Source organism: Lynx rufus, unplaced genomic scaffold (assembly GCF_022079265.1).
Source record: "Lynx rufus isolate CCGP_SWC_20201006 ecotype Redwood Valley unplaced genomic scaffold, mLynRuf1.p SCAF_34, whole genome shotgun sequence".
NCBI classification, from domain to species: domain Eukaryota; kingdom Metazoa; phylum Chordata; class Mammalia; order Carnivora; family Felidae; genus Lynx; species Lynx rufus.
Genome location: NW_025814850.1, coordinates 932,273 through 955,808, shown reverse-complemented (window position 1 = coordinate 955,808; position 23,536 = coordinate 932,273). Strand labels below are relative to the sequence as shown.

Sequence of the window (23,536 nt, the reverse complement as noted above, 5' to 3'; positions counted from 1 at the left end):
AAGAAGTGAGGTGGGAATTGTAGCTTTGTTTTCCTGAAAACAGTATATTTAGTGGTGACTCACCATGTGCCAAGCACTGAGCTAAATGTTTTACATGTATTAACAATTTTAACCTAAATCAGTTCCAAATATCTGGCCAATTATCAAAAGAAAAAAATCCACCATTTCCCATCAGCTCCTTCTTTCTCTACTGATAAAGCACATGCTTATCATATATTCTAAGTTCTTATATCTGTTCAGATCCATTGCTTCTCTCTCCTGTTCCAGAGATCAGTTTGTCTCTGCATATACCACATTGTTGTAATTATTGGACATTTTATTTGGATCACTACATTTTTTTTCAGAGAAGTCAGGTGAGAATTTTCATGGACTTCTTTGTTCTTTTTTTTTTTAAGTGTTTTTTTTTAATGTTTATTTATTTTTAGAGAGAGAATGAGAGAATGCGGGGGAGGGGCAGAGAGAGACTCCCATGCAGGCTCCACACTGTCGGTGCAGGCCCAACGTGGGGTTCTATTCCATGAACCGTGAGATCATGACCTGAGCTAAAATCAAGAATCGGATGCTTAGCCAACTGAGCCACCCAGGTGCCCCTGGACTTCCTTTGAAATATGCATTAGGATAGATTTTTAATCTGACTCAAAGTGAATTTCACATTCTTTGAGTAGATGGTAGATAATCACCAGTAGTTCCATTAAAGATAACACTAGATTTAGTCTTAAACCTATCTTCCTACAGAGATGGTAACAGAAAAGTAATTTTTTAAAAACAGTACTTTGTCCACTCAACTCAAATAGTGTAATTTCATTCTGACATTTCAGTAAGTATAGTAAAACTTTATTTTTTTAATTTAACTTAAAAGCTTAGGTTTGCTGGGGCGCCTGGGTGACTCAGATGGTTAAGCGTCTGACGACTTCAGCTCAGGTCATGATCTCACAGTTTGTGAATTCAAGCCCCACACCAGCCCTCTGCTGTCAGTGCAGACCCCGCTTCGGATCCTCTGTCCCCCTCTTTCTCTGCTCCCCCACTTGCACACGCTCTCCCTCTCAAAAATAAATAAACGTTAAAAAAAAGAAATTGGGGCACCTGGATGGTACAGTCGGTTAAGCATCTGACTTCAGCTCAGGTCATGATCTCACAGTTTGTGAATTCAAACCCCACATCGGGCTGTGTGCTGACAGCTCAGATCCTGGAGCCTGCTTCGGATTCTGTGTCTTCCCCTCTCTCTGCCCCTCCCCACCTCGTGCTCTGTCTCTGTCTCTCTCAAAAATAAATAAACTTAAAAAAAACTAAAAAACAAAAACAAATAGGATCTCTTGCCCTCTGGGAACTGAAGCTATTGCTCTATAAAGGGAACAGAAGCTATTCTTACCTGAAGAAGATGGTATTCCTAAAACTTCCTACCAGACCCCCACTCCAAAGTACACAGAAACATGCACATATGCACTTCCTTTTTGTTAAACTGCTACCCTGAAGCATGGTTGAAGCGTTATCTACCTCCTGGAAGTCCTTCTCTTTTTTTGAGAACAGGAGACTAGTCTGTGCTGTGTGGTAGCTGGGCTGGAGAATAGACAGGGGTAGAGGAATTATTTTGTTACTTAATGGTATTCCTGACTAGAAATTTTAACATCTTTTCCTTCAGAAACAAAATTATAAAGGGTAACTAAGTTTTCTAAGATTGTAGATCAACTGAGGTTTTGGGGTTTACCTAGGTATTTTTGATCTCTCTATAACTTTGTTCCTATGGGAAAATGTTCCATGTTCCAAACAACACATGTGCAAATGAGTTTTGGAACATGAGTCCATTTGTAAGGTGATCAGGAAGAGGATATGGGGAAGATGTTGGGAGTTGCCTGTTGTTTTTATTACAGAAAGGTGTAAGGGCCTGAGTATTGAACTTTGATGCGTTGACCTAAATTGTCTCATCACCTCTATGACCCTACAACCCTGGAACTAAAACATAAAACAGCTCATTCTGTTGTAGGTATAACTCAGCTATCAAATCACTTTTAGGTAGAGTTTTTTGTTATTTTGTTTTCCTTCTGTGTGTGTGTGTGTGTGTGTGTGTGTGTTGTCGTCGTCGTTGTTGTTGTTGTTTAAACTGAATTTTCCTAGAAAAGAAAATTTTTTGATGTTAGCTACTATTCATTTTTATGGTGTACATAAAGTTGGTGCTTGGAATTTGAGATCTTCTGGTTACAGATGAAATTTTTTCCTTTCAAAAGAGAGTTCTCCTCCAATGTTAGTTTAATCTTTGGCGATAACCTAAGGAGGGGAGTAATTTTTTGTTCTCTGGAGATGAGATGATAACTCCAACTGTGTGTGAAAGACTGAACAAACAGAGCTTCAGAAGGCTGACTTGATAGAGAGATTCTAGAACCTAGTAATGCCTAAGCCCCGCTTCCTTCCATTCTTCAGTCTTTTCTACTTAGTTTATCTTAATGATCTTTTTAGATTTCTGATTGTAGAAGGAACCTTTGAAGAAATGGATGGAACTTCTATGTTGCTTTGAATATTGGCTGACCTCAAAGGCATATTAGTTGGCTTCTTAATGTTCAATAAAACATTCTAGCTCTTACTACTAGGTAGGCCTTAGGAACCCCTTTATTTTAGTTTGGTGTCTAAATATGTTAGTTATATTAAATATATATATTTTAAACATCCTGATAAAGTCTACTGAATATAAATTATTCCTCAATAAAATTGAGGATTATTTCCATAAAGAAAAAAATCCTTTTTTTCCAAGTATGACAGCCTATTTTAGAATATTTAAGATATTTCCTTAAAAATGAAAGTTTTAAAAAATTGTTATGCTTCAGGGAGTCTGATTCTTCTGTTTTAAAATTCATTCTACTCATTATGTTGCACAAAAGATTGTTGTGTTGAATTGGGAAACAGGTGGGGCATTTTCAAGTATTTCAAAATACTTTTGTTATACCTAGGTTTTCACCCTAATGGTACTTGTTATTTTAGTAGAATGTGACCTATATTTTATTCCGTGGGAAAAAGAAGAAACGAAGTGTTTGCTAGTCACCTGCCATCTTGTGCTGCTATGCATTGATAGGTAGAAACTTGAGTCCTATGGAGTTTTTAACTCTCTGCCCTATATTTTTAGTACCTTGTAGAGATGGAATCTGCAAATCATCTTTGAAAGGTAAATGATTTGATTTGATTGTATCAGGCAGGAAAGCTATCCTCTATATCAAACTGAGTATCTTGAAAAAAAGCTGGACTAATACCGCACTGAAATGATCTTAACTGTGGAATCCTTTATTAGACCTGATTTGTTTTGCATGTACTACATAGCTCCGTAGAGATGACCAGCTTTCAACAGGGATGAACAGATGTCCTGGTTTTATCAGAAATTGCTTTCACATTGCCAGGCCTTTCACAAAAGCCAGTCCTCAACCTCCATCTGATTTTGTGGAGGTGCTTTTCAAACTTTTCCCCAAATGTTGGTTTGAATACACAGACTTTTAGTGTTTACTTGTAAGATTTTGTAATAGTCAGGTGGTATCCTTTACACCCAATGGAAAAAAAAAAAAGGAAAGAAAATTAAAAGCCAAAATTAGGAAGTATAGCATAGTGTGTGTTTATTTGAATTTTCAAGTGTTTAATATCTGATACTAGAGTCTAAGTTTAATAAAAGTTGTGTCTGTTTTTTTCACTGCTGTATCCTCAGTACCTAGAACAGAACCTGGCATCTAACAGGTGCTCTTTATAAATACTTACTGTTTCTGTGAGGGGGTTTGATCCACTTTTGTTTACAGTAGACAGATACAGTAGACAGCCAAAAACACTGGCTGGTGTTGAAGATACCTTAATTCCATTTCGTTTATTCCCCTTTAATCTCAATGGACAGGGTGTGTATCCAGAGACCGCTTCAGCCCTCAGTAGGGCTGAACGTGTATGCCTTTTACTGTGGAAGAAAAACAAGAGAGGGGAAAGCCAATTAATTCCCTATATTTCCTTTGGATTTCATTTACCGGTTTAACTAGTTCAGTTCCATTAAGGACATTTACATTGTCTTGCAACAATTGTCATGCACCTATCACTGTCTATCTCCAGAACTTTTTCATCATCCCAAACTGAAACTGTATCCATTAAACAGTAACTCCCCATTCCCTTCTCCTGCAGTCCCCAGTATCCACCATTCTACATACTTTCTTTAGAAGTTTGACTATTCTAGGTACCTCATATAAGTGGAATCATATAACATTTGTCCCTTTATGTCTTTTTTTTTTTTTTGTCTTTCCCCTGAGTTTTTAGTTTTTGCTTTGTACCTAGACCTAGCCAGTGATGCATACAAAATAAGTATCCAGACAACTTAATTCAGCAGCTTGTTGCATACCACTAGGGGGTTATTAAAGCTTTGAAAATGTGATTCCTAATCTTTATGTCTGTAGGCTTATCTCCTCCAGGGCTTGCTGATAAACCTGCACTGACAGTAATAACAGAGATTAGTCTTTCTTCATGTTTCATAAAGCAAAGTGTTCTCTTCTTATAGCCTGATGATGAACTGGAAAATTACCGGTACATTGTTGTAATTGTTTATACCGACATTAAGACAAACTCTAAGGGACAACAGCTCTGAGAGAGGTTGAATTGTTGCTTCATTAAAAAATCATGTTCATAACTTGTTTCTTTTCTGTTTTCTATTCTCATTATATCTTCTCGTTCCTTCCCTCCCTTTCCTTTCCATGCCTTCCTTCCTCCTTTCCTTCCTTCCTCCCTCCCTCCCTCCCTCCCTTCCTTCCTTCCTTCCTTCCTTCTTTCTTTTTCATTATTATTTTCCTGAGTAGTTGCTGCAGAGACAAGCAGATGCTATGGCCCAAATATAAATAAAACAGTCCACGGCTTTCTATCATTCTACCTGGAAGGAGAGGGAGAAAGAGAGTAAGAGAACTAATCTGAAGGAGGAAATATCCCTAAGTTTTTTAAAGGACAGAACCTGGTGTGTTGAGAGAAAAGAGAAATATACTGCTCCCAGTATATTTATATTTGTCTGATGGGTAAAGAAAGAAAGAGAGAGGAGGGATAGCCTTGGAGAATGATTTGAAAAGCAACCTGTGCAATTTCTTTATTTATTTTTTAAATTTTTAATGTGTATTTATTATTGAGAGACAGAGAGAGACAGAGCATGAGCATGGGAGGGGGAGACACAGAATCTGAAGCAGGCTCCAGGCTCCAAGCTGTCAGCACAGAGCCCGATGTGGGGCTTGAACTCACCAACCTCGAGATCATGACCTGAGCCAGAGTCGGATGCTTAACCAACTGAGCCAACCAGGTGCCCCGCAACCTGTGCAATTTAAATTTTAAGTAGGATCTTAATCTTAATGTATGTACTGTTTTAGAGCCTCCTAAACAGAACATAGAACATAGAGCCAGTAAAGAGATTTTCTACCACTGTATGCCTTGCTCACTGACTCTGGGCAGATCTTTTCTGCTATCCTTGACTCCGTTTTCTCGACTTGTAAAATAGAGGGTCACCAGTTAGGTTCATAACCTTCGGAGTTTGGGCCGAAGCCATTAGAATATGAAAGCCATTTTGATTATTTATTTACTTTAAAATTTTTATTTTTAAGTAATCTCTATACCCAACATGAGGCTTGAACTCACAACCCTGCGATCAAGAGTTGCATGCTCTACTGACTGAGCCAGCCAGGTGCCCCTGGAAGGTATTTTTTAAATTCAACTTTTTTTTTAATCTGCAAATGCAAGTGTTACTATGCCAGAGACAGAAGTATTGACAATGAGAAATTATCCAAAACCAAGATCAGTTCCTGTTAGAAAGGTGGAAATATTTGTCATGGAATTCAATAACTGTCTTCTGGGATTTCTGTGACTTTCAGGATGTTGGGGGAATATTCCAGTTCTTGTTTAAATATTAATGAATATAGAGGCCCCTGGGTGGCCCAGTCAGTTGAGCATTCGACTCTGGCTCAGGTCATGATCTCACAGTTCACGAGTTCGAGCCCTGCATCGGGTTCGCTTCTGTCAGTGCAAAGCCCACTTTGGATCCTCTGTCCCCCTCTCTCTCTGCCCTTCCTCTGTGTGCCCTCTCTCTCTGTCTCTTGTAAATAAATAAACATTTAAAGAAGTATTAATGGTTATATGTTGCCATTATTGCCCTGCCCCCACTTCTCCCAAATTTAGATTGCCAGTATTTCTAGTTTACTGGTCATAAGTAGATTTTTGCATTTCCTATTTCTTGTCATAGGGCCCTCTTGCAGTTCAATATGCTTTTATTGGCCTTACTTTGGTTTTCTTTACAGCAGCAGCTGCTAATTAGTGACAGCTTTTGAGCAAGCAGCTTGTCATTTTTGGCAGGGGTAGGGGACATCCATAGCAATTCAAGACTATATTTTCACTTACTAAATTTACTTTGCTCCATGGAAATACATCTTAAATAAAAAATAGTCTGTAGCCAAAGGTGGCTGTATTTGCAGAAATATCTTCCTGAGTTGGTATTCGGTCCTATAGTTGAAGAATTCTCAGGAGATTGAAAAATAGGTTCAGTGTCTATCAGACCGATGCCATTAGTCCTGAGTCATCCTTCTAACGTTAATCTACGTTCTGGATGTAGAGCCTCATCATCTTGTTTTGGCATAATAATAAAACCTTTCTGGATTGTCTTTGGTAGTATGCATGGTAACCGAAGGAACGAATTGTTGATAAACGTTGTGCCTTCCGTTTATACTCAACTTCTTTCTTGACACATAATTAAAGGAAAGAAATGGTTTGGTTTGCATAAAGGAGAAGCTTTCTTTGGAATTTCAGCTTAATATTAGCACCATCATATTTCATGTAATTCTCTTTGAAATTGCTGCAATGAGGTGTTGGCTCTATTTTACAAACTTGTCACGATATTTATGGAATGGTACATTGCGATTATATTTACCTTGATTAGCACCAATGATGAGTCAAAACCTCCATCACAGTTTCTATAAAGTGTGATTCAGTCCCATTATTCCCGTAATAAGGATTCAAGTTAATGACTTCCACAGTGTTAAAAATAATGTCTGAAGGAAATAACTGACCTACTATTCATTTCCCCCAATTTAGGGTTTTTCTGGTAACACAGAATTCTACAAAAATTATATTTAACACGCAATTATTGATTACTATGCACCATGTACTGTATTGAGGAGATCAAAATGAATGAGACATGGTTCCTGCCCTGGGATAACATATAGTCTAGTAGTTGAACAACAGATAACTCAAAGTTGCCTTGGTTCTTATGTCCAGAGTATAAGGTAAATTCTAATTCTAGAGAGATAAAGCATCGCCTCTTTTTAAAAATAGGATGATCAAAATGATAAAAGGCATAGGATACAAGTATTATGTTGATTCTCTTTTCAGCTAGAGTTATTGAAGACTGTATGGGGCACCTTTCATAAGAGTATGGAATTGCCAGGTGTCCTTGTCCCAGATTTTCCCTTGATTTATTGCACGGCACTATTAAATTCAGAAGTTGTCTTTCACATCAGAGTAACTACTACTTAATGGCGTGGCTTAGTGAACCCACATGATCTCCTAACATTGAATTAATATTTATTGTGCACTGTGCACACTCACATAATTGTTTCTATATTTGTCATATTAGCATGTATCAACTATTGCAGGAATTTATCATTTGTACCTTGTTTGTAACTTCATGTGTGCATCAGTGTTAGGTAAGTCGATGTTTAATTATTGATATAATGTAAACAGTTACCAAGATAACTGACTTCAGTAGCTTTTAAGATCCTGTCTTACCTCCTAGAACATTTCACCAGTTGTTGTCTCATTTGTATTAATGATATTGTCCCTTTCATGAGAAATGTTTTCTTCCAGCAGAAAAACCTGAGTTTAGGATGATCTCTGGTAAATATTGATGATGGATGGTGACATATCTAAGGGAAACCCAACTGAGGAATTCAGGAACAAATGTAACAAATGTAACCACTCTGCTGCTTATAGGAAATGTCACAGTGCTAATTTCTGACCACAGGTGGTCAGGATCTAGGTTTTGGCCTTTTTGGAAAGTTACTCACCTCCAGAACAGTTCTCGTTATTCTCCTCCCACTCCATTTTACAATCTGAAGCTTTTAGCTGATTTCTGATTGAGTTAGAGGGGTGAAGGTGAGCCCCCAAACACCTAACATGGCTTCTTTTGATTTGTTTGAAGGTTTGTCATCTCGATGTTCTCTGACCTTTAGGAAAGGGGAGTCCCATTTAAAGCATTTTTGGATTGTCAAATAATTTTTCACACCTACTTGTGAGTTGTACTTTTTGTTAATTCATTTTGTAGTGTTTATCATAAAGCAGTCTTGGGCCACAGGTATCATGTCAGGAGCTAGGTGTGGACCATTGAGAGCATGAGCCCCGAAGGTGGGCAGCCTAGGTGCTAATCCCTGCACCTTCACTTGCTTGACGCAGGACTTTGGGCAAATTCCCTCTTGAGCCTGTTTCATCTATAGGAGGGGGATACTAATCATACTGCCTCATATGTTTGTCATGAGTATGTGATATGCATACAGCAGTGCATAATGTAGTAAGAGCTCCTTGAACGTTAGCCATTACTATTGTTAATTATTCTTATTACTCCTATGGCTTGGACCCTCTTTTTTCTCCTTTCCCAAGCTAATTCCTTTGTTATTATTTAAGTTTTGATGATTAAGTATAGGAAAGGCTTGGGAATTTAATAGTTTATTTTGGTTGCAACATGAAACAGTTTTTGTTTCCAACATGAAACAGTTTTATAACCTAACTGCAGTTAGGTTATAGCGTATGTAACAAACTAATAAGTTTTTCCTTAAACCCCAAATTGTCTTCGTTTCAAGCGAGGTATTGTCAAGAGTGGGTTACATTCTCTTCATCATCAAAGCCTAGAATCTTTAGAACAAGAGTTTGTCTCAGAAAAAGCCTCCTGTCTCCGTTGCCACCACAATCTGAAACTAACGAGGTAGAAACCACATAGAGACCTATGACATGCTGTAGGAGCCCTTGCGAAGGACCCGTCACATTTTCTTCTAGGCTGTACGTAGGTAGTTAAGCCAGGAATCCATCTGGTTGAGAAAACTTAAAGAAGTTTTCATTTTTCCTTCCTTCTCCTTCACTTTTATTCTCAAAAGGGTCTAATTTTGTTGCCTTTAGGAAGATTGAAAGTATGGATGCTTGCTTAATTTAAAGAAGCCTACATGAGAATGCTGTGTTGTTTCTTTGGGAGTGGGAAGACTTCAGTCTTATTATTCCATTAATATTAATTATTCAGTAATTAATTACAGAATTGATATTCAGTCTTACTCCATAACTGCTAGGGGTTACTACCTAAAGAGGATTTAAAATCATATTTTCTGTCCTCTTCCCCTTTTTGTTATTAGTCGTATAGCCTTTTCTCCCCCCATGTCTGATCTAAGAAACTATATAATCATATATGCGCTTCTGCTGATTGTCAGCATTGAACCTGGCCATTGCCTTAGCATGTTTGGCAACTGATGTGACTTCAGTTTGAGAAAAGGAAAGCTAAAGATTTATTTTTATATCAATCAACTGGGGAGCTTATATGTTGTCACATTTATTGTAGCCAAAATACTATTTTATTTTTAGGTGGAGAACTCTGGAGCATTGGTATAAAATCTGGGATGGTTCCAAGTCTGTTCTTTTCCTCATATTAAGTCCACATTAAATCTGGTAGTTCTTAACGGTTCCATTGCCGTTTAAAAAGTGTAGCTCTGTGTGATCTTATTGTCTTTAATTTAGTCAAGTGAGACACTTTACATTGCCTCAGTTCTGGGTGTCACATTTGCTTTGTTTTTCTTTGGAGCTTTACTGGAAACCAAATGCTCTTGCGTACTAGCTGCAGAAGCAGGAGGGGAAGTTGGCAAGAATTAACTGCTTTCTGTTTGGTCTGTCTGAGGCAGCTGACCTTTTGGAAGGAAATCGCTGCTCTTTGCTTCTTCCTGTAACAGTGCAGCCTGTAAAAGAACATATATGCACAGCAGGGTTCTGCCGTTATCCTGGCTGATGTCTTGGGGCATAAGCTGTTATGCTTTCACTGCCTCTGTCCTGTGCACTCAAGTTCACGGTGCTCAGTTGTGTAGAAATATCTTCCTCAGTACATAGCGAGAGAGAATGCTTTTCCAGAAAAAGTAGTCTGTTTTAGCGAAAGTAATTGTATTGCAGAGACCCAATGTTAATGCTGTGGTATACGTGGACAATTACTTGGTGCACAATTTCAACTCATCTTAGTGTTGAACGTTCTGATATCAGTATTACCTCTTATACCAGACAACCTTTTTTCCTGAGAGAACAAACGTTTTGCATTTTGATTTTCTGAGATGTGAGCATTTATTTATATACTTACTTATTTCAGTTTATTTATTTATTTTGAGAGAGAGAGCTTGAGCAGGGGAAGGCAGAGAGAGGGAGAGGGAAAGAGAATCCCAAGCAGGCCCCGCACTGTCAGCACAGAGCCTGATGTGGGGCTCAAACACACAAACTGTGAGATCATGGCCTGAGCTGAAACCAAGAGTCGGACACTCAGCCAACTGAGCCACCCGGGTGCCCCAGTGTGAGCTTTTATTTAAATGTCATTTTATCTCAGAATTAGAATTAGCTTCTTAACATACCTGCTATCCATTGTGGGACCACCTTTCCTACAGGACTTGTTTTACTTAAACACAGTGAGCATTTTACCCCACATACTGACATCATTTTCCAAAAGCTGCAGTCGGGCTTCATAAATGGGTTATCAGCCAGTGAGTAACAAAGGAACCAACTGATGGGACATTTCTCTCTTAAAGAGCAGATTTTGGTCTTCCCTTATTTTAACCAAAGCATATTTAAATTTTTTTTTAACATTTATTTATTTTTGAGACGGAGAGAGACAGAGCATGAACAGGGGAGGGGCAGAAAGAGAGGGAGACACAGAATCCGAAACAGGCTCCAGGCTCTGAGCTGTCAGCACAGAGCCCGACGCGGGGCTCGAACTCACGGACCGCGAGATCATGACCTGAGCCGAAGTCGGATGCTTAACCAACCAAGCCACGCAGGCGCCCCAAACCAAAGCATATTTAGGTTCATTGTTTTGTTTTGTTTTTTGAAATGATTTATATTTAAGTAACTGTAAGCAAAAATGAAGTTGATTATGGTTATTGGTAAATGCAAAGAATACAGCTACATGGAAAAAGGGCAGAATACAGTGTTCTCCATTTAGTTGGGGTTCACTGGATAGGTGTGCTTTTCCAACATATTATTGGTTTCTCTCCTAGTGTTTACTGTTGATAGTAAAGATACTGTTGATAGGTGAGCATTAGTGTTGATGTGCAGAAAAGGTGTAGGGAGGGAGAATTAGCTCAGGCTTCCTTAGCAGGATTTCCCTACAGTGCTTCTTTTCTGTTCTTGGAAACTGGTCTGATCTGTTCAACCTTCCTGAGATAGTGAAGAATCCCAGAGGGAGTGCAAACCTTGCTTAGGCTTTGGGTGTAGGTTCTTGACACAAAGTCAGTCAATATCAACATAATAGGAAGACTTTCCCCCAGTTCTGTTGGCCTAGGAGCACAGTGAGGAACTGATGGCTAAGGCCTTCCGGGATCTGATCTTGTAAGTATAATCTTCTATAGCGTTGAATTGTTACCTTTGAACTATCAAGGGACTTCACCTAGGCCAGTTGTGTTCAGGTGCATCATTAGGGATAATAGAAGTGTGGTTTTTGAAAGGGAAATCTTGCACTGCTGTGAGTGGTTTTCTGTGTATTCCATTCTGTTTAATAATTGGTACAAGTTTGCAGGGACATTTAGTCATATCGTGGATGAAAAATCATCCAAACGTGAACCTAAGTCTGTAGTATTTCTTGTCTTGAAATATGACTTTCCCATTCTTTTTTTTTCTTTCAATTTTCCATGTTTCTTTCAGAAGTCACAATAAAGCCTTCTAAATGCAAACTCCATTACCCCTGAGACCACTAATATTCAACCTGGTCTAAGTTCTGGTTTACCCATTTTTTTGCCCTATTGGTACTTTGAACTTTTTGGTATGAACATTTTCAAACATACACAAAATAAGAGAATAGTATATAATGAATATCCATAAATTCATCCCTCAAGTTCAAAAATTACCAAAGTGTTCTTAACCTTTTTTCTTCTACTCTCCACAAACACACTGTTTGGTTTCTTCTGGACTTGAAATAAATACTTCAAAGTATATTTTTGTGCCATTTACTTTTATACCACTTTTAAAAGAAGGGTTTGTTAAACGAAAGAATAACATTAATAAAGTTATTGAATGCAAGGCAATTTAGGGGATTTAAATAAAATATAAATAGATGTCAAAATTATAAATTAATCTTAGCCATTAATAGTCTTGAACTACTACTTGAAAACACGTTGTGTTGCTGTGTATTTGAAAGTGATAGAATTGTGCTTCTTTTGAAAGAATTGCAATTTCTGAATTTTTATTATTTCATGCCCTACTTAAATCAAGTCTACCTAACTTGTAAGAAAGTGCCATAACCTGGATATTGTCATGTAGGAAGTATTTGTTTCTATGTCTTCTGTGTGTCCCTTTGTGGTTGGTTCTTGTGGGATGAGTAGTACCAATTGCTCATGCTCATTAAATTTATATTTCAAATTTACATTTTAAACAAAATGTAATAAATCAAAAACTTTATTAAAAAAATTGTACCTGGGGCGCCTGGGTGGCTCAGTCAGTTAAGCGTCCGACTTCAGCTCAGGTCACGATCTCGCGGTCCGTGAGTTCGAGCCCCGCGTCGGGCTCTGGGCTGATGGCTCGGAGCCTGGAGCCTGCTTCCGATTCTGTGTCTCCCTCGCTCTCTGTCCCTCCCCCATTCATGCTCTGTCTCTCTCTGTCTCAAAAATAAATAAACATTAAAAAAAATTAAAAAAATTGTACCAAAATGCCTTCACCTAAATGGAACAACTGTTTATAGTTCTCTTTGACCTTGCTCTGTTATTTGTTCTTTAGCATACACATTGTGTATACTTTTCATTTAATATTCTTTTCTTTATATTTAAAAAATATATGTACATTGCTTTATATCTCAATATTGTCTTCATACTTTATTTAAATTGTCACACAATACTCTATCAGATTAATATATTATAGTTTAACCATCCTCCTATGTTGAATTTAGGTTGTTTCCAGTTTCTTACTGTTGTATATTATCTAATTTAACTAATGCTTGTCCCTGGGAATTGCCCTAGTGTCAGGTGCTCTTCAGAGCAAATTTTGTTAAATGGAAACTTAATGCTACTGTAATTCTCAATGGTAAGAGGGAAGATGTGAACTTTAATGAGGAAAATATTGGGAACATATATAGATTTATTAATAAATTGCCCTTTTTGAATCAAAACAAGAAGGAAGGGATTATCTTTCATTTAAATGGTACAGAAACTGAGTATATTGCGGTAGGAATTTTTATTTTCTGAACTAATCCAAACTATACAAAAGCCACATTCTAAGATGAGTTGGTCTTGATTAACAGTATAAAATGGGTACAGCTATAAACATTTATTAGAAATTGTGAGGCTAACATAGGGTTACATGGCAGTCTCACATCATTTCTTACTTTCCATAATGCAGAAGGTCATTATTTGTGGGCTACAGAAAATGTTTTTAGTTATCTGGAAAATGGCATTGATGTAGCTTCTTCCCAAATGGGTTGTTCAGGTTGCTTAATGGATTTCAACACAGATGATAATGCACGTGTATTCGAGCCGTAGGCCAGCGTGGCATGGAGTCCAGTTTGTATAACAGTGTCCTACCAGCTTCAGCACAATGTCTCAGAAGTCCAGACTTTTATGTGCTGCCAGGGACAATTTCAAGATGACGGTCAAACCTCTGCTCTGTTTTTTGTTTTTCTTTCTTGCAATTTTTGCCCTTAATTTTGATTTTGAAAAACTTCTAAATTACTGAAAAATGGAAAGGACAGAACAATGAATGAACGCTCATGTACACTTTGCCTACATTGATCAATTATTACCTTCCCTTTATCACCCTTCCTACCACCACCTTCCTTTCCCTCTTTGAAAGCCCGCTGCAGCCATCACGACCATTTTTTATCCTTAAATGCTTGAGTATGTATCCACTAAGAACAAGTCCAGTATCACCTCAATGCCATTATCGGTCTCAAGAAATTTAATATTGACAGAGTAATATCCAATCTATAGGCTATATTCAAATTCAATTTGAATTTAAAATTTTAATTTTTAATTGTCCCAGTAATGTCCTTTAGAGATGTGGTTTGTTTTGTTTATTTTTAAAATTATGCCCTAGGTAGTTATCATGTCCCTTAGTCTCCTTTAATCTAAAAATTTTTAATGTTTATTTATTTTTGAGAGAGAAGGAGACATAGACTTCGAAGCAGGCTCCAGGCTCTGAGCTATCAGCACAGAACCTGATGCGCGGCTAACTCAGGAACTGTAAGATCATGACCTGAGCCAAAGTTGGACGCTCAACCGACTGAGCCACCCAGTCACTCCTAGTCTCCTTTACCATTTTTCTGTCTTTCGTAAGAGTCTTACAATTTGGATTTGTCTGACTGTTACATGAGTAGAAGTGAAACATTAATTTGTGTATTCTTTTCAGTAGATCACATTTGGAGGCATATGCAACAGCCCCCCTTATCCACAGTTTCACTTTCTACAGTTTCAGTTACCCACGGTCTTTCTGACATATTGTCAGAAGGTTAATAGTAGCCTAATGCTACATCACTTTGCCTACGTCATTCACCTCAGTTCATCTCATGTAGGCATTAACATCACAGGATGGATGGGTGTGGTACAATAAGATACTTAGACCACATTCGTATAACTTTTATTATACTACATTGTTACAATTGTTCAGTTTTATTTTTAGCTATTGTTTTTAATCTCTTACTGTGCCTGATCTATAAATTAATCTTTATCATAGATATGTATGTATAGGAAAAACATAGTATATATAGGGTTCTGTGCTATCTGTAGTTTCAGGCATCCACCGAGGGGTCTTAGAATATATGCCCTGCGTGTAAGCGGGGGAGACTACTCTAATGTCAGTTTGTTCCATGATTGAGGATATTCGATTATTTGGTTGTTCATCATTTTCTTCCACTGAAAATATACTTTTCCCTTTGTGAATAATAAGTAATAGGTGAGGTAACACTTTGAGACTGTGAATATCCTATTCCCCAACAAGTACCACCTAATGGTTTTAGTTGCTATGATATGATCCTTGTCTGAGTCTACTCTCTTTATTTTTGAGGTTGCGTTTTTCACTAAGATGCCTTATATTTAGGTGAGCATTTTAAATATATGATAATCCACTAAGACTTGATCTGTATATTTCACAGATAGCTCCCTCTCTCTACCTTTCCTCTGCTTCTCCATCACCCCCTTTCCTCTCACTCTTCTTCCCAGAGTAGTACGTAATGATTTGGCTGTAACATGAAGATTTATGACTGATTGTCTTCCCAGAATATTATCATCTCTATGTTGCCTGGGCAAATTTTTCCTTGTTTGCTTCTTTGTGAGCCAAATGCTTTGATTCTTTCTGTTCTCTTCCCATCTGTTTAATAATCTGATTTTGTTAGAGAATTGCCTTCCTGATTGCTTATAAAGTAGTGTTTAGAAATTTTTTTAAAGAGCAGATGGCTCTGGTATTGACCTACTTTTAGATGGGATCATTTTACTCAAACCTTACTTGATATTCAGTTTAATATGAGTAAAGTTTTAATCCACTATTACTGCTATTTCACATTTTTCTGTCCCTCCAAGTTTCTACTACTAGGTTAGGTGACTGCCACCACTTAGTATATGTAATAATGTTGGTATTGACAGTAATGCAGTAAACATAACTAAGGAACTGCTCTTTATATTCTGTCCAAAGTCTTTAAGTATTAAATGGTGCTGATATAGTTAACAGTTTTGAATCCTGATTCCTTGCCTTAGACTTTTCAGATCAGAAGCAATGTTTATGTATCTCTTATTTCATCTGCCAACTAGTCCAAGCCTTTGCCCAAATCAGAGCCTTATCATATTAGGTTTCTTGCTCTAATTTCTTTTTCTTTTAAGTTATGAAATATAATAAACATACAGAAAAGTACAAAAAATAATATGACAAACCACGACAAGTTCTCAGGGCAAAGGCCACCCGATAAAGCGGTAGACTCCCCAGATCCAACACAGACCAGTGGTGTGGGACCCGGAGCAAATTTTTCATCCCCAAAAGAAATACATACTCATGAAGAGTCACTTCCCATGACTGCAGCCCTTGGTAACCACCAACTTTCTTTGTGTCTATGGGTTTGTCTGTTTGGGACATTTCATATAATGGAATTTATAATAGGTAGCTTTTTGTGTCTAGCTTCATTTAGCGTAATGTTTTAAGGTGCATCCATGTTGTAGCATGTGTCAGTATTTCATTCCTTTTTATGTCTGAATAATATTCCATTTTATCCATTTTATTTTTCCACTTATATCCATATCATCCATCCCTTCGTTGATGGACATTTGGGTTGTTTCCTCTTTTTCGCCATTATGAGTAATGCTGCTTTGAATATTTGTGTACAAATTTTTTTGGACATAATGCTTTCAGTTCCCTTGGGCATTTACCTAGGAGCTGAACTACTAGGTCATATAGTAACTCCATACTCAACCTTTGAAGAACTGCCAGATTGTTTTCCAAAGTTGTTATGCCATTTTACAATCCTGTTTAATTTGTTGAGCCTTGATTTCCTCATCTGTAAACTGGGGATAATAATAGTGCCTACCTCCTAATATTTGTGTGAGGATTAAATGAGTGGATTCATAAAAGTATTTACTGTTATAAAATATAATTTTTTTAATGTTTATTTATTTTTGAGACAGAGAGAGACAGAGCATGAACGGGGGAGGGGCAGAGAGAGAGGGAGACACAGAATCGGAAGCAGGCTCCAGGCTCTGAGCCATCAGCACAGAGCCCGACGCGGGGCTCGAACTCACGGACCGCGAGATCGTGACCTGAGCTGAAGTCGGACGCTTAACCGACTGAGCCACCCAGGCGCCCCTGTTATAAATAATATAGTAGATATCCAGTAAATGATAGTAAATGATAAATCTGGATGGTGGATAATAACAGTAGTAAATGTTATTTTAATTCATTTTTTGATCTGATTTCTGAAATTTATTTTTTATTTATTAGATGAATCAAAATATTTGTTGCTAACAATTCATACTTTAATTAGTAGGGGTCAGGTGTGTCCTTGGAAAAGGCACAACTTCCTGCTGGCTTGGTCTTCTCTGTCAGAAAAGCACATTGGAATGGGTGTTCTTTCTTTCTTTCTTTCTTTCTTTCTTTCTTTCTTTCTTTCTTTCTTTCTTTCTTTTTTGAGTTTATTATGCTCAGTCTTGCTCTTGTTGCACTACCCTTCACAGTTCTTGGGGTTCTAATTCAGTGGTGGGAGAACAGCCCTCTCAGTGTGCTCACTCACTCTTAAAATAAATAAATAAACATTAAAAAACTGGACACAGGGAGAAGGAAGCCAACTTTGTAAGTTTAAGGTTGTAAAGTCAGAATAATAATTGAGAACTTATGATGAACCAGGCACTGTTTTAAGCATTTATACATATTAACTTATTTTTACAACTCCCCAAGGGATGTATTATTAGCACTGTCTTATAAATAAGGAAACTGAGGCACAGAGAGGTACAAGAAGTTGAATCTCACAGAACTCTATTTAGGTGAATTTGCCATGATCTGCAAAACTCTAACTCCCATTTTAGAGACTTTAGTCCCGGGATATGATGTGATGGGGTGGTGGTTGTGGTGGGATGGAGAGTAGGAGTTACAAAATGCTTTAAGGGGGGCGCCTGGGTGGCTCAGTCAGTTAAGCGACTGGCTTCGACTCAGGTCATGATCTCACACTTCGTGAGTTCGAGCCCCACATCGGGCTCTGTGCTGACAGCTCAGAGCCTGGAGTCTGCTTCCAATTCTGTGTCTTCCCCTCTCTCTGCATCTCCCCTGCTCATGCTCTGTCTCTCTCTGTCTCTCAAAAAATAAATAAATGTTAAAAAAAAATTTTTTTTAAATGCTTTAAGGTACACATGAGGGGCACCTGTGTGGCTCGGTTGAGCGTCCGACTCTTGATTTCAGCTCAGGTCATGATCCCAAGGTCGTGGGATCAAGTCTGCATTGGGCTCTGCACTGAGCATGGAGACTACTTAAGATTCTCTTTCTCTCTCCCTCTCTGCCCTTCCCTGGCTTGCATACAGGCCCGTGCTCTCTCTTCCTCTCTTAAAAAAAAAAAAACAAAAATTATGCACACAAGCCCAGTGCAACAGATCCCTACACACATTTTAACTCCTCCCACTCCCACCCCAAACTAGAATATATTCACTCAGTTGGCGTATATGCATTGGGAGCCTTCAACTGTCATGTACTCTATACTTATCTTCCTCCACAGTTTAGCTTGGAGGACCTTGGCACCATGACCTTGGCCACAGTGTTCTAGAAGTCTTCAGAGAGAGTGATCTTCTTCTTCTTCTTCTTCTTCTTCTTCTTCTTCTTCTTCTTTAAACGTTTATTTATTTTTTGAGAGACAGAGGGAGCATGAGCAGGGGAGGGGCAGAGAAGAGAGAGAGTCACAGAATCCGAAGCAGGCTCCAGGCTGTAAGCTGCCAGCACAGAGCCCAACATGGGGTTCGAACTCATGAACCACGAGATCATGACCTGAGCCAGAGTCGGATGCTTAACCAACTGAGCCACCCAGGCGCCCCTAGAGTGATATTTTTCTTGACAAAGGTTTATATTTTACTTTTAAAAGGGAAGGCATCTAATAAGAGTGTATTTATTATTGAGACAAGATTATTCCTAAATCCCACTCACACATACCATTTTTTAGTGGACATTCATTTTTATGGTTTTCAGTAAGACTGTAACATTATGAGCTATTAGACTTTGAACTTTTTTTAAACAAGTGCCTGACAGTCTGCTTTATTTGAGACTCCTAGGATATATCCAAATATATAAGGTTGATTTCCGCACGTTAGGCTTTTGGAAAGTATGACATTCTGCATCCAAGGCTAATTTGGGTTGTTTGGAATGCTTATGAACACTAAGAATGCAACTAAGCAAAACTCAACTGATTCTCATCTTTGGCTAAAAATAAGATTGTGAATCCATTTCCCAGTCTTTAGAGAAGCCCCTGTGATGATTTACCAAAGATACAAACCACTTCCTTGTCAGAACATCACACGTTGAAGACAGAGCTGCCTGTAAATAAGCAAAAGAAAGCCTGTATTGAGGACAGTTACTGCATATGTAGAGTAGTATTTGGTGGCAGAATGAATACTGGTGACAAAGGACAGGGTCTCGGCTTGTGCCAGGCGTAGGCATGGCTTAATGATGGGTGTGAAGAGTTTGGGCATGTACGAGGGAAAGCGCTACTTAGGTTCTAGGTTCTACTGGTACAGTGGGGGTGGGGTGGGTTTTTTCTCCAAATTGTATATTTTAAATTGTTACATGACAATTGCAGTAATTCATCTTCTATTCCATGCACATATAACTCTTAGTTAAAAAGTAAAATGAAAATGATGCTGTACTATTTATTGTACCTTTATTTTATATGTTTTTGATTAGTAGGCAAAATCTACTCTCCAGCTCTATCAAAGCATTTTTATGTAGTGAAATTAAAAGTATTTTGTACTTATCAAAATAAGGTGGTTACCACCTTATATTTACCAGCTATTCTTCAAATAGCATTTTAGAAAATATTACAACATGTTCATATTTAGAACCATAAAAAACATTCTGACAGATTCTAAGAGTTCAGCATTCTGCTCTTTGATAATAAGTGAAAACTAATATAAAACTTAAGACACAATGGCATGATATTTATATAGTACCCCTATATATATGGCATATTACCATTGTACTTCTTTCTTAAAGCAATAATGGATACTTGGAATATGCTCAACCAGCAGGATATGTGAAATATTTACCACGTATGTATTTATTCACTAGCAAATATGTCTTGATTACTTCCTTACCATGGCAGCCATTATACTTAGGCATTAGGGAACACAGTAGTAAATAAATGTGCTCCCTTCACTCACTGGTTTTTTTTTATGTTTATTTTCGAGAGAGAGATTGAGAGAGACAGAGCGTGAGCAGAGGAGGGACAGAGAGAGAGGGAGACACAGAATCTGAAGCAGACTCCAGGCTCTGAGTTGTCAGCACAGCCTGATGTGGAGCTCAAACCCACGAACTGTGAGATCATGACGTGAGCCAAAGTCGGACGCTTAACCAACTGAGCCACCCAGGCCCCCCTCCCTTTACTCACTGTTCTTAGACTTCAGTGGGGAAGATAAACAAAAATAAGTTAGCAAAAACTAAAAAGTAAAATTACACATTGTGGCATATGTTATTAAGGAACAAATAGAGTATTGTTAATACAGACTCATCTGAGTTGTAAAATCTGTTCCCTTTTCTGGCCTTGGTACTGTATTTCTTTCCTTTTTTTTTTTTCTTCAACTTTTTAATGTTTATTTATTTTGAGAGTGAAAGTGAGAGCAAGCATGAGTGTGGTGGGGAGAGGCAGAGGGAGAGCGAATCCCAAGCAGATTCCATGCTGTCATCATAGAGCTGGATGCAGGGCTTCATCCCACGAACCACGAGATCATGACCTGAGCCGAAATCAAGAGTCAGATGCTTAACCAACTGAGCCACCCAAGTGCCCCATCTTGGTATTTTATACTGATACCTTGTTCCACAATAACTTTAAAAAGACCTGATGTATTTGACCAAATTGTGTGTATACATTTATTTGTTCACCAACAACAAAAATTTACAGAATGCTTATGTGCCAGGCACAGTTCTAGGCCCAAGAGAAACAGTGAACAAAACAAAGTCATTGTGTTCATGGTGATTTCACCGTAGTGAGAAGGCAGTAAACAAATATATGATAAATGTCGGGAATGATAAATCATGTGAAGAAAAGTCAAGTAGACCAAGAGGATACAATGGACCAGAAAATACTACATTCTTTCAGTGGCCTAAGGGGCCTCTGAAGAGATCAATGTTTCCCCCCAGTTTTTGTTCTTTTGTCTCTTGGGTCAGTTCAGCTAATGAATGGAAGATTCAAGAAAATTTTTGTATCTGTTGGTATTGTTCACATACTCATTAAGACTGCTATAGTGAGGTCCTACTTCTTTCCGGTTCCTTACCACCAAAAGAGATGAGTGCCTGAATTATGTTCTTCATTCCTTCATTGTTCTTCCATACACTTCAGTGCCTAAGAACCTCCACCCAACCCATCCATCCCGTCACCTTTTATCCAAAAAACAAGCCTTTGATATCTTTTCCAATTTTCCAAAATCTTGGGATATGATTCATTTAATTAAAAATTATATTGTACAATTAAATGTCTTCCAGATGTTGGATTATAACATGGGATTGCTTCTGGAGAGAGCTCTTTTATCTGAGTCTTTCTCCTAGTAAACTCCCAGCCATTGAAATTTGATGTCTTGGATGATCTTACAGTGATCCCAGCTTTAATGCCCAAAGCCCTAAATAAAATTGTACACCGCTCAAGTGTTCTATAGCACTGCACAAGTCTAAAATAGGTAACTGGCATCCACCCCACACCTCATTGTTGGCTAACTGACTTGTCCCATAAATAGCTTAGTGTTATACGATCGCACAACTACAACTAACAGAGAAGGGATTTTTGTTTCCTAACACACATGTGTAGTCTCTGGTACTCAACAAAATCAAGATTTGATTTACTGCACCCTAACCGTAATATACTTAAGAGAATTGTGCAAATCAGTAGCCAAATCATTTTGGATGGATTTCAAGTTAGCCTTGCCTGACATCAAATTCTACACTGTGGATCATAGAGCAAGATTCAGTTTTACTACCTTGTGTACATGAAAGTGATGTTGCTGCCGCAATCGGGTTGATCCCAGAGAGTTTCTGCCAAATGAATTAAAAATTCTCTGCTAAGTGGCCAAAATGAACAAATCAGGAGACTATAGATGCTGGAGAGGATGTGGATAAACGGGAACCCTCTTGCTCTGTTGGTGGGAATGCAAATTGGTGCAGCCACTCTGGAAAACAGTGTGGAGGTTCCTCAAAAAATTAAAAATAGACCTACCCTATGACCCAGCAATAGCACTGCTAGGAATTTACCCAAGGGATACAGGAGTGCTGATGCATAGGGGCACTTGTACCCCAATGTTTTGTTTTTTGTTTTTTTTTTTTCAACGTTTATTTATTTTTGGGACAGAGAGAGACAGAGCATGAACGGGGGAGGGGCAGAGAGAGAGGGAGACACAGAATCGGAAACAGGCTCCAGGCTCTGAGCCATCAGCCCAGAGCCTGACGCGGGGCTCGAACTCCCGGACCGCGAGATCGTGACCTGGCTGAAGTCCGACGCTTAACCGACTGCGCCACCCAGGCGCCCCTACCCCAATGTTTTTATAGCACACTCTCAACAATAGCCAAATTATGGAAAGAGCCTAAATGTCCATCAACTGATGAATGGATAAAGAAATTGTGGTTTATATACACAATGGAGTACTACGTGGCAATGAGAAAGAATGAAATATGGCCCTTTGTAGCAACGTGGATGGAACTGGAGAGTGTGATGCTAAGTGAAATAAGCCATACAGAGAAAGACAGATGCCATATGGTTTCACTCTTATGTGGATCCTGAGAAACTTAACAGAAACCCATGGGGGAGGGGAAGGAAAAAAAAAAAAAAGAGGTTAGAGTGGGAGAGAGCCAAAGCATAAGAGACTCTTAAAAAGTGAGAACAGGGGCGCCTGGGTGGCGCAGTCGGTTAAGCGTCCGACTTCAGCCAGGTCACGATCTCGCGGTTCGGGAGTTCGAGCCCCGCGTCAGGCTCTGGGCTGATGGCTCAGAGCCTGGAGCCTGTTTCTGATTCTGTGTCTCCCTCTCTCTCTGCCCCTCCCCCGTTCATGCTCTGTCTCTCTCTGTCCCAAAAATAAATAAACGTTGAAAAAAAAAATTAAAAAAAAAAAAAGTGAGAACAAACTGAGGGTTGATGGGGGGTGGGAGGGAGGGGAGGGTGGGTGATGGGTTTTGAGGAGGGCACCTTTTGGGATGAGCACTGGGTGTTGTATGGAAACCAATTTGACAATAAATTTCATATATTGAAAAAAAATTCTTTGGTAAATCTGAGAAGGCATCTTGGTAGTTTTATAAAACCTTTTCTAGAGTCAAGAGCATGTTTTAAAAATCTACCTACTCTTGGAATACAATGGTTCTTGTATTCTTTGTTTAAGAATACATTCTTAGCTGGAATGTATTGTTTTTATGTCAGAGAGATTTTTAAATACTATAACAGAAGATTGTTTCATAAATTCCTTCACAGTAACTCAGAAAATGACACTTGGGGCATTTTTCCAGATAAATCTGTGCCCTTTATGTGTAAAGCGTTGCAGCTTAGGTAACTAGTAATAACACATAGGGTTCAATTCATGCTTTAGATATTTTCACTCTTCTTTTACTGGGTCTTTTTCAAAATAGCACATTTATTATATTTCTTAAAAGTCAG

General features: G+C 38.4%; 1 protein-coding gene across 1 annotated transcript in view; it reads left to right on the top strand.

The window, feature by feature from the left end:
• The window catches only part of STAT5B (signal transducer and activator of transcription 5B), a 65,338-nt gene that overhangs the window by 14,554 nt on the left and 27,248 nt on the right, over positions 1-23,536 (top strand). The gene's annotated exons all lie outside the window — the stretch shown is intronic.